Below are 12,270 nucleotides of genomic sequence, written 5' to 3'. Positions count from 1 at the left end.
AATGCTTATATGAAGAACAAGTAAAGCTATCAAATTGATAATTTAAGTTCCTATCTCATGACACTAGAAAAAAAGGAAAACAAATAAACCCAGAGCAAACATGAAAAAAATAGAATAATAAAGATGATTTGGGAAATCAATGAAATTAAAAACAAGAAAATAGAGAAAATTCATTTAAAAATTCCTTTCAACAATAGTTAAAATTGACATTCTGGTCAAGATGGCATAGTAGGTAGATGCTGTGCTTGCCTCTGCTCACCGCCACATCAAAATTGCAACTAAATTTCAGAACAACCATCATTGAGAATCACCTGAGTTAGGGCTGAACAGAAGTCCTATAACTGGGGACATACATAAGAGGCCACCTCGAGGCTGATGGGAGGGCAGAGACACAGAACAGGCTGGACCCACACTCGGGTATGGTGGTGGAGAATCAGGAGAGATATCTTGGCTACAGAGTTTCCCTTGGAAAAGTGTGAATTCTGGCCCTACACTGGGTACCCCAGCCCAGGGTTCCAGTGCCTAGAAGAGAAGTCCCCATAACTCCTGACTGTGAAAACCAGTGGAGATTGTGGCTGAATGAGATGGAGGGCTGCAGACGGTCCTCTTAAGGGGCCCACGCGCAGACTTACCATGGATGGACTCACTCTTTCTGAGCTCCAGTGTTGAAGCAGCTGTTAGAAAAGCTCCAGGGACATATAGGGAGGAATTGAATTGTCCAGCTTCAGGGAGAGGGCTGGAGGGGTAGCTTTCTCCCAGACAGAAGTGCTTGCAGAGGGCAGTATTCTTTTGCTGCGTCTTCCTCTCTCCCAGTGTGCAGATGCAGGTGGCCAGCATATCTGAGTCTCCATTAACCTGGCTAACACTGGTCACTCCACCATGGTGATTCCCTGAGACCCCATTGCACCCAATATGCAGGCCCATCCAAGCTGCCTCAAGTGGCTTTTCCATACAAATGGCCTGTCTTGGCTCATGCCGTGGACTTCCTAAAATATCTCAAAGGTTTTCAAATCTCAACAAGCAGCATCTAGCCTCAGTGTGCCCAGTACCTCTTGCTAAGCAGCCCTTAGCTTGGCGCTAGAGGCAGTTAGCTTCAGTTATTGGCTTGGCTTCTTGAGGCACCTCTAAGCCCTGCATGGATGGTGGCCATCTGCAAATTGCTTGTTGACTCTTATCAGGTGGCTCTGGACAGGGCGCAGGCTGCATCTAAACTTAACCTGCAGCAGAGGCCCACCCAGAAGGCCCTTGGGCTGGCATGCCCAGTGGCTGGCTTCAACCTGAGCTGGACCTGGGGTTGCATCCAAGGAGAACTCACCCAAAAGACAGACTGGGAAAGCACCAGAGCCCTTAACAAGGCTCTGCTCCACAGAATCTTGGTCCATAGAATCAGCCCCTCACAAGCCAATCCACACAACAAATCAGCAGAGGGTCAATCCCATCCACTAACATGCAAACAGCAACCAAGGCTCAACTACAACAGGAGGGCACACACAACCCATACATGGGACACACCTGGAACACCTGGCTCAGGTGACAGGGAAGACTGTGCCACTGGGCCTCATGGGACTCTTACTACATAAAGCCACTCTACTAAGACTGGGAGACTGAGGACTCTGACCTTATAAGAACAAACACAGGGAAGCAGTCAAAATGGAGAGACAAAGAAATATGTCTTAAATGATAGAACAGAACAAAGCTCCAGAATAAGAACTAAACAAAATGGAGACAAGCAATCTACTAGATGCAGAGTACCAAACACTGGTTGCAAGGATGCTGAATGAAATGAGGAGGAGAGTAGATGAACTCAATGAAAACTTTAACTAAGAGAGAGAAAAACATAAGCATGGAGATGATAAACATAAAGAATCAGTTGGAAATGAAGAATACAATAACTGAAATTAAGGATATGTTAGAGAGAATCAACAGATTAGATAAAGCAGAGGATTTAATCAATGATTTAGATGACAAAGTAGCAGAAAACACCCAATCAGAACAGCAACAAGAAAAAAGAATCCAAAAAATAAAAATGAGAACTGTTTAAGGGGCCTCTGGGACAACAGCAAGCATACCAACATCCGTATCATAAGGATACCAGAAGGAGAAGAAAGAGAACAAGGAATTTAAAATATATTTCAAGCAATAATCAATAATGATGGAAAACTTCCCTAACCTGGTGAAGGAAATACACATACAAGACCAGGAAGGACAGAGAGTCCCAAACAAGATGAACTCAAAAAGGTCCACGCCAAGACACATCATAGTAAAAATGCCAAAGATTAAAGACAAAGAGAGAATCTTAAAAGCAATAAGAGAAAAGCAGTTACCGAAAAGGGAGCTCCCATAAGACTGGCAGCTGATTTCTCAATAGAAACTTTGAAGGCCAGAAGTGATTGGCATGAAATATTCAAAGTGATAAAAGTGAGGACCTACGATCAAGATTTTTCTACCCAATGAGGCTGGAGGCATCACTCTGTCCAACTTCAAATTATAATACAAAGCAATAGTAATCAAAACAAATGGTATTGGCAGAAAAACAGACACACAGACCAGTGGAACAGAATCGAGAGTCCAGAAGTAAACCCATATTTATATGGGCAAATAATTTTCAACAACAAAAAAAAGCCAAAAACGTACATTGGAGAAAGGAAAGCCTCTTCAAAAAATTAATTAGATACCTATATACAAAAATATATAAATTTTGATTTATACCTCACATCATATAAAAATTAAATCAAAATGGATCACAAAACTAAATGTAATACCTGAAACTAAAAAACTTTTAGAAAAAGAAAGGAAAAATATTTATTAACTTGGATTATCTGTCAATTTTTAGATAGAATAAATAAACTCAATCTATTAATGAAATAAAATTGATAAATTAGACTTCACCCAAATTAAGAGTTCCTGATCTTTGAAAGGCACTGTTAAGGAGTTAAAAGACAAGCCACAGTCTTGGAGAAAGTATTTGCCAGTCACATATCTGATAAATAACTTGTACTGATAATATATAAAGAACTCTCAAAACTCAGTAATAAGGAATCAACCCAATAAAAATTATAAAAATGATTTGAACAGTCACATATCTAAAAATATATATAGAAAATGGTAAAAAAAAATCACGTGAATACATGCTCAACATAATTTTTCATTACACAAATACAATTTGAAACCACAATGCAATACCAAAACAAGCCTATAATAATGCCTAAATTTGAAAAGATTGACTGTATGAAGTATTGGTGATGATGATATGGAGCACTGAAACTGTTGAGAATATGAAATGGTGCAATCATCTTGGAAAATAGTTGACGATGTCTCAGAATATTAAACATACACCTATCATATGATCCAGCCATTCCACTTCTAGGTATTTTACAAAGAGAAAAGAAAATATATGTCCATACAAAGACTTGTACATGAACATTCACAGAAGCTTTATTTCTAATAGCCAAAAATCAGAAACAACCCAAAAAGGACATACGTGGGCCAACTGCGGTATATCCATATGGTACCCGCAAATCTGCACTGCTCCTTCATGTATATCATTTCACATAGAACAATACCAAACATCAGAATAAACCTAGAATGAATACTGACTTATAATACCATTTGGCTGGCCACTGTTCACATCACTTCTCCTAGCTTCCACTAAAACAGCAATTGCTCCTATTAGATACTAAATATGTTATAAACCTATCGTAAATATATGTAGCTTCCTCTTTCATATATACTTAATCACTTGATTATCTAATCCAGTTTCATGACTTTGAATAATATCTATATACTGATAACTCCCAATATACCTCTCACTTAATCCCAGATGTACATACACAATAGTTCTAATTGCATGTGTAAAATAGTCAACTCACATTTAACATGTCAAAAATCAAACTCTTGACTTCCCCAAAACCTGCTCTTCCTGTAGTCTTTCCCATCTCGGTTGATTGGAATTTCAATTTTTTAGTTACACAGACCAGAAATATTGAATTCACTTTTTATTTTTAGTTTTCTCTCGTACCCCATATCCATACCAGCAGCAAATCTTGCTGATACTACCTTAGAAATATATCTATAATACATCCACTTCTCACCATCAATCTAGAGTACTGCTGTAGCCTTCTAACTGGTCTCCGTAGTTGAAACCCTGACTCCCTATTCTCTTTCAACACAGTAGGCAGAATGATATTTCAAAAACATAAGTATGAGCACAGTAATCACACACCTGATACTATTAGTTGTAGTAAGAGAAACATTTTTGTCAATTTGTTTTAGGTGAGCTGACCCCTTTCAGTATTTCCTATAATGCTGGCCTTATATTGGAGAATTCCCTCAATTTTTGTATGTCTGGAAAGTCTTTATTTCTCCTTCATATCTAAAGAAGAGCTATGCTTGATACATTATTCTTGACTGGTAGTTCTTTTCATTTAATAGTTCGAATATGTGATTCCACTCCTTTCTAGCTTATAAAGATTGTCTAATGGGTTTTCCTTTGTAGGTTACCATCTTCTTTTCCTTGGATGCCCTGAGAATTCTGTCTTTGTCACTGATTTTTGATTATTTAAATATAATATGTCTCAGAGAAGGCCTTTTTGCGTTCAGATAACTGGGTGTCCTGTTGAATTCTTGAATTCCAAGCTCCAGGTCATTCCTTAGATTTGGGAAATTCTCGTCAACTATTTTTCTGAAAATGCTTTCTAACCCCTGCTCCTGTTCCTCACCTTCAAGAATGCCCATTATTCTAATGTTTCCTCTCCTGATGGTATCAGCTAGTTCTTGAATTTCTCTTTCATTATTTTTCATTCTTCTGTTTTTCTCTTCTTCCTTCTGATTTATTTCTAGATTTCTGTCTTCGATATCACTGATCTTTTCCTCCATTTGGTCAACTATATCTCCCAAGCTTGCTATTTCATCTTTCATCTCTTTCAGTGTATTCTTCATCTGCAGAAGTTCTATTTGATTCTTTTTGAGGGTTTCAATCCCTTGCTAAAAAACTTATTCTACTAATCTAGTTGCTGTTTTTTTTTCCAGTTCCTGGAATTGTTAATATGAATTATTTTGGATCTCACTGAGTTTTCTTGAAACACCATCCTGAATTCTCTGTCATTTAAGTTGCATATTTCTATATCTTTAAGGGATGAATTGAGACAACAATAACAGAAAGAGGGAGAATTTAAAGATCCAAATTCTCAAAGGGGAATGGAGATAAGGCATATGCAGAAGAAAATGGACTAATGTCTGTGTGTGTGTGTGTGTACACTATCCTCTCTATGTATTTGTAATGATAATGACAAGACAAAGATTCATAACTGAAGTATATAATATAAAACAAGAAGGACCAAAGAGAAAACCCACAAAACCCAACCAAAATAAAGAAAACACACACAAGGACAAGGAAGCAATGGAAACATCAAGCTACCAGAAAGCAAAAGATAAAATGGCTGTAAGAAGACTTCATATTTTCAATAATCACCCTAAATGTAAATGGACTGAACTCACCAATAAAAAGGCATAGAGTTGCAGATTGGATCTAAAAAACAAAACCCAACCATATGCTGCCTCTAGGAGAAAAATCTTAGTTTCAGAGACAAATATAGGCTCAAAGTGAAAGGGTGGAAAATGATATTTCAAGCAAATGGCATTCAGAGAAAAGCAGGAGGAGTGGTACTAATTTCAGATGAAATAGATTTCAAAATGAAAAAGGTAAAAAAAGACACTGAGGGACACTTCATAATGATAAAGGGAATCATGCAACAAGAAGACATAACACTTAATAACATCGATGCTCCAAATCAGAGCCCCGAAATATATAAAGCAATTACTAACAGAACTAAAGGAAGTAGCAAATCAAAACACTATCATAATAGGGGACCTAAATACCCCGCTATCAGATATGAATAGATCATCCAAACAGAAAATCAATAAGGAAATAACAACCTTAAATGACACATTAGAACAACTGGACATAATTGACATTTACAGAGCCTTTCATCCCAAAATGGCTGCTTATACATTCTTCTCTAGTGTACATGGAACATTCTCAAGGACTGGCCACATACTGGGACACAGAGATAGCCTCATCAAATATAGGAGTGTTGAAAACATTTCAACCATATTCTCTGATCATAATGCTTTGAAACTCGAGATCAACTGTAAAAAAGAAAGTGGGAAGAATCACCAATACATGGAGATTAAACAACATGCTACTGAAGAACAACTGTGTCAGAGAAGAAATAAAAAGAGAGATCAAGAGATACATAGAAATAAATGACAATGAAAGTACAACATATCAAAACTTTTGGGACACGGCAAAAATGGTCATAAGAGGAAAGTTCACATCATTACATGCCTATTTCAAAAAACAAGAACAAGCCCAAATAAACAATCTAACACTTCATCTTAAAAAAACTAGAAAAGGAAGCACAAATGAAGCCTAAGATCAGAAGAAGGAAAGAAATAATCAAAATCAGAGTAGAATTAAATGAAATTGAAAACAAACAACAAAAAAACAATAGAAAAAATAAATGCAAGAAAGAGCTGGTTCTTTTAATAAAACTGACAAATTCCTGGCTAGATTTAGTTTAAAAAAAAAAAAGAGTGAAAGAACACAAATAAATAAAATCAGGGATGAAATAGGAGAAATTATGACAGACACCGCAGAAATACAAAGAATAATAGAAGAGTATGAAGAAAAAATACATAACACCAAATTTAAAAACCTAGTAGAAATGCAAAAATATTTAGAAAGATATAACCTTCCTGGACTGAATCAAGAAGAACTGGAAAATCTAAATAGATCAGCAGTATGGAAATGGAAACAATCATCGAAAACCTACCAATAAGTAGAAGTCCAGGAACAGATGGCTTCACCAGTGAATTCTACCAAACATTCAAAGAAGATTTAATACCTTCTCCTCGAACTCTTCCAAAAAATCGAAGAGGAAGCTATACTTCCCAACTCATTTTATGAGGCAAATATTACCCTGATACCAAAATCTGATAAAGATAACACGAAAAGAGAAAACTACAGACCAATATGTCTCAAGAACATAAATGCAAAAATCCTAAGTAAGATAACTAGTGAACCGAATACAGCAACATATTACAAAGATTATACACCATGATCAGGTGGGCTTTTATCCCAGGGGCACAGGGATGGTTCAACATATGCAAATCAATTAATGTGATACGCCACATAAACAAATTAAAAAATAATCATATGATCATATCAACAGATGCAGAAAAAGCCTTTGACAAGATACAGCATCCACTTATGATCAAAACACTTAACACAATTGGTATAGAAGGAAAGCACCTTAACATAATAAAGGTCATATATGACAAACCCTGAGCCAATGATATACTTAATGGTGAAAAACTGATAACTTTTCCTTTAAGATCAGGAATAAGACAAGGCTGTCCACTATTTCCATTGTTATTCAATATAACACTGGAGGTCTTAGTGAGTGTAATCAGGCAAGAGAAAGTTATAAAAGACATCCAAACAGGAAATGAAGAAATCAAACTGTCTATATAGAAAACACTACAGACTCAACAAGAACAGTACTAGAAATAATAAGCAAATACAGTAAAGTTTCTGGACACAAACTCAATGTTCAAAAATCCATAGCGTTCCTATACTCTAATAATGAATTATCAGAAAAAGAAGTGGAAAAATAATTCCTTTTGCAATAGCAACATAAAGAATAAAGTACTTAGGAATAAATTTAACAATACATGTGAAGGCCTATATGATGAAAACTATAAGACCCTATTAAAAATTTTGAAGAAGATACAAAGAAATGGAAAGATATTCCGTGTTCTTGGATTGAAAGAATCGACATAGTTAAAATGACCTTATTATCTAAAGCATTATACAGATTTAATGCAATCCCCATCCAAATCCCAACAGCATTTTTAAAAAGAAATAGAACAAAAAATCATCAGATTCATATAGAAGCACAAAAGACCCCGAATAGCCAAAGTCATCCTGAGAAAAGAGAACGAGGCTGGAGGCATCATTCTGCTCGACTTCAAACTATCCTACAAAGTGACGAGAATCAAAATGGCATGGTATTGGCAGCAAAACAGACACACGGACCAGTGGAACAGAATCAAGAGTCCAGAAGTAGAGCCATGTTCATATTGGTAAATAATTTTCAACAACAACAAAAAAATCAAAAACATACAGCAGAGAAAGGAAAGCCTCTTCAATAAATGGTGGTGGGAAAACTGGAAAGCCACCTGCAAAAGAATGAAACTAAACTGTTGGCTATCACCATATACGAAAATTAACTCAAAATGGGTTAAGGACCTGAATAGAAGACCTGAAACAATAAATTGCATGGAAAAAAAATATAGGCGTTAAACTTGGACTTAAAGAAGATTTTATGAATTTGGCCTCAAAAGCAAGGGAAGTAAAAGGTAAAATAAATGAATGGAACTGCATCAAACTAAAAAGCTTCTGCACAGCAAAAGAAACCATAAACAAGGTAAGGAGACAACCATCTGAATGGGAAAATATATTTGCAAGCAACACCTCCGATAAGGGCTTATTATCCAAAATATACAAAGAACTCATACAACTCAATAACAACAGATAATCAAACAATCCAATCAAAAATTGGGCAGAGGACCTGAATAGACACTTCTCCCTAGAGTACACATACAAATGGTCAACAAATATTATGAACGGTGCTCAACATCGCTAGCTATTAGGAAAATGTAAATCAAAACCACAATGAGATACCATCTCACACCTGTTAGAATAGCTATAATCAACAGGAAAAGTAATAACAAATATTGGAGAGGATATGGAGAAAAATGAACCCTTGTACACTGCTGTTGAGACTGCAAATTGGTACGGCCAGTATGGAAAACAGTATAGAGGTTCCTCAAACAATTAAGAATTGATCTACCATATGATCCAGCAATCCCTCCACTGGGTATTTACTCCAAAGACTTAAAAATCCATATCTGAAAAGAGTTTTGCACAGTGATGTTCATAGCAGCATTATTCACAGTGGCCAGGACATGGAAACAACCGATGTGTTCTATGATAGATGACTGGCTAAAGAAGCTGTGGTACATATATACAATGGAATATTACTCAGCTATAAGGAGAGATGAAATACTGCCATTTGCAACAACATGGATGGACCTTGAGATAATCATGCCAGGCAAAATAAGCCAGACAGAAAAAGTTAAAAATCACATGATATCACTTATATGTGGTATATAAACCTAAAAGCAACAAACGAACAGGACAAACAAGCAGAGTCTCATGGAGATGGACAATAGACTATTGGTTGCCAGAGGGAAGGCGAGAAAGGAGAGGGAGTAAAGGGGAGGTAGATGGGGTAAAATGAGTGAAAAATTTGGTGATAGAAAGAAATCTAACTGTGGGCAATGAACAGACAATGCAATGTGTGTGTGTGTGTGTGTGTAAATATATATATGTGCCTTACTGTTGAATTGTACACCTGAAATTTACTAGATTTCATTAACAAATGTCAACATAATACAAATTTAAAAATAAAATAATAAAATAAAGAAAGATAAAAAGAAAAGAAAAAGAAAAAATAAATTAAAAAAGCCAAATAAAAATCAACAGGATCTCAGTAATCTACAGAACAAAATCAAGCCGCTCTAACATATGTGTAATTGTAGTCCCCCAAAGTCAGGGTGCAGAAAAAATATTTGAGGAAATAATTATCCTAGATTTTCCGAATTTGATTACAACTGTAAATCTATAGGTTCAAAAAGCTCAATTAACCTAAGCAAGAAAAACACAAAGTAATCCATATCAAATGTTTCAGAATGAAATTCCTGAAAACCAATGATAATGAAAAAATTTAAATACAGGCAAAAAAAATTACACTAGCTGCAGAGGAACAGATAAGAATATAAACAAACTTCTCATCATAGAACTTTCCATCCAACGACTGCAGAATATATATCTTTTTAAAACATTCCAGCAACATGCAACTTGATAGACCATATTATATTTCATAAAACACTTCTTAATAAATATAAAATGATTGAAATCATAGAGTGTATTTTCTCTGTCCAAATGAATTTAAATTAGAAATCAAAAAACAGAACTACTATGTAGAACACCAAATATTCAAAAGTTAAGTAACACAGATTTAATAATCCATAGGTCAAAGAAGAAATTATATCAGATATTAGAAAATATTTGAACTGAATAAACATGATAACATATCAAAATTTATGGATTCCAGGTAAGGCATTGTTTGCTAGAAAATGTATAACTTTAAGTGCTTATATTAGAAAATAAAAAAGTTTTAAAAGTCAATGATCTAAGTTTTGACCTTAAGAAGTTAGGAAAAAGGAAGGGCAAATTAAATTTAAATTAAGCAGAATCAAGGAAATAATAAGTGTTTAAATATATGAAAGAGAAAATCATTTTAAAAGAAAAAGGAGAAAATTAAAAAGACACAAAAATGGTTCTTTGCAAAGAATACTCAAGTTGGTAAGTGTTTAGCAAGAATGATTGGGATAAAATAGAGAAAATACAAATTCTCAGTAAAGGAATGAGACAAGAGACATCGCTGTGGAACTTACAGACAATCAAGGGTTAATAAGTTCAATAACAGAAGAAAGGGACAAATTCCTTTAAAAATACAACTTCTCAAAACTGACTCAAGAAGAAATACAAAATCTGAATAGTCCTATATCAATGAAAGCAATAGAATTTGTCATAAAAATCTCCCCATGAAAAAGCTCAGGTCCAGATTACTTCGCTGGCAAATTCCACTAAACTTTTAAGAGAAAAAAAAAAAAAGTCAACCTCGCACAAGCTTTATCAGAAAATAGAGGAGGAAGTAACAATGCTGTACTCATTTTATGAGATCAGCATAATGCTAATTTCAAAATCTGACAAATACATTCCAAGAACGAAAAATTCCTCTCATAAGAATAGATGCAGATATCATTAACAAATCATTACCATATTGTAGAGGTTGGCAAGCGATAGCTCACAGGCCAAATCTGGTCTGCCATCTGTTTTTGTAATTAAACATTTTATTGGAACACAGCCACGCCCATTCAATTATGTATGGTCTCTGACTACAAAAGCAGTTTCGTAGTTGTCACAAAGACCATATGGCCTATGAGACAAAATATTTAACATCTGGTCCTTTACCGAAGAAAAGTTTGCTGACCCCTAGCATATTGAATCCAGTAATATATAACAAAAATACATCATCACCAATTGATGTGCACATGAGGAATTGAAGATTGGTTTTACTTTTAAAAATTAAGTAATATAATTTACCACAATAACAGAGATAATATATATGATCATCTTAATAGATATAGAAACTTATTTGGCAATACTCAATATCCATTAATGCTAAAATTCTCTGTAAACTAGGAATTAAAGAAAATTTCATAATTCAGATAATACAAAATAGTCCTACATCAAACATCATATTTAATGGTAAATATTAAACATAAACCTCATAATTCCAGTAACAAGATAAGAAGATATGATTCCACCACTTGTATTCAAAATTATATTGGATATCCCAGCCAATGCAATAAGGCAAGTAAAAGAAATAAATGGCAGACAGCAAAATTATTTATATAGAAAACCCTAAGGAATCTAGGGGAAAAATGAATAAATAAACTATGAATTAAAGTTATTAAGATCATAGTATACCAGTCAACATACAAACATGAATTATATTTTTATATAGTAGCAGCATACAAATTGAAAAAATCCATTTAAAATAACATTCAAACAATTATTGTTTAGAAATAAATTTAACAAAAGATATGCAAGATCTCTACCCTGAAAACTACAAAGACTAAGATAAATGAAGACTTAAAATATGTAGGGAGGTGAAGTGGGTAAAGGGGATCAAATATATGGTAGCTGAAGGAAACTGAACTTTGGGTGGTAATCACACAATAGAATATATAGATGTCAAATTATAATATATACCTGAAAATTATATAATTGTATTAAACAATGTTACCCCAATAAACTTAATTAAAAAATAAAATAAAGTAAAATTTGTAGGGAGGTATACATACCATAGTCATGAATTGGAAGATTCCACATCATTATGATATCAATTCTCCTCAAATTGATCAATGAAATCTTTACATACTTTTCTGTAGAAACTGACAAGTTATAATATTTACATGAAGTTACAAATGGCTTAAAATAGCCAAAACAATCTTGGGGTGGGGGTAAATCTGGAAGACTTAAACTTCCTGATTTGAAGACTTACTATTAAAATT

The sequence above is a fragment of the Pteropus vampyrus genome, unplaced genomic scaffold (genome assembly GCF_000151845.1).
Source record: "Pteropus vampyrus isolate Shadow unplaced genomic scaffold, Pvam_2.0 Scaffold318, whole genome shotgun sequence".
Classification (NCBI taxonomy): domain Eukaryota; kingdom Metazoa; phylum Chordata; class Mammalia; order Chiroptera; family Pteropodidae; genus Pteropus; species Pteropus vampyrus.
This window is presented reverse-complemented; position numbering follows the sequence as displayed.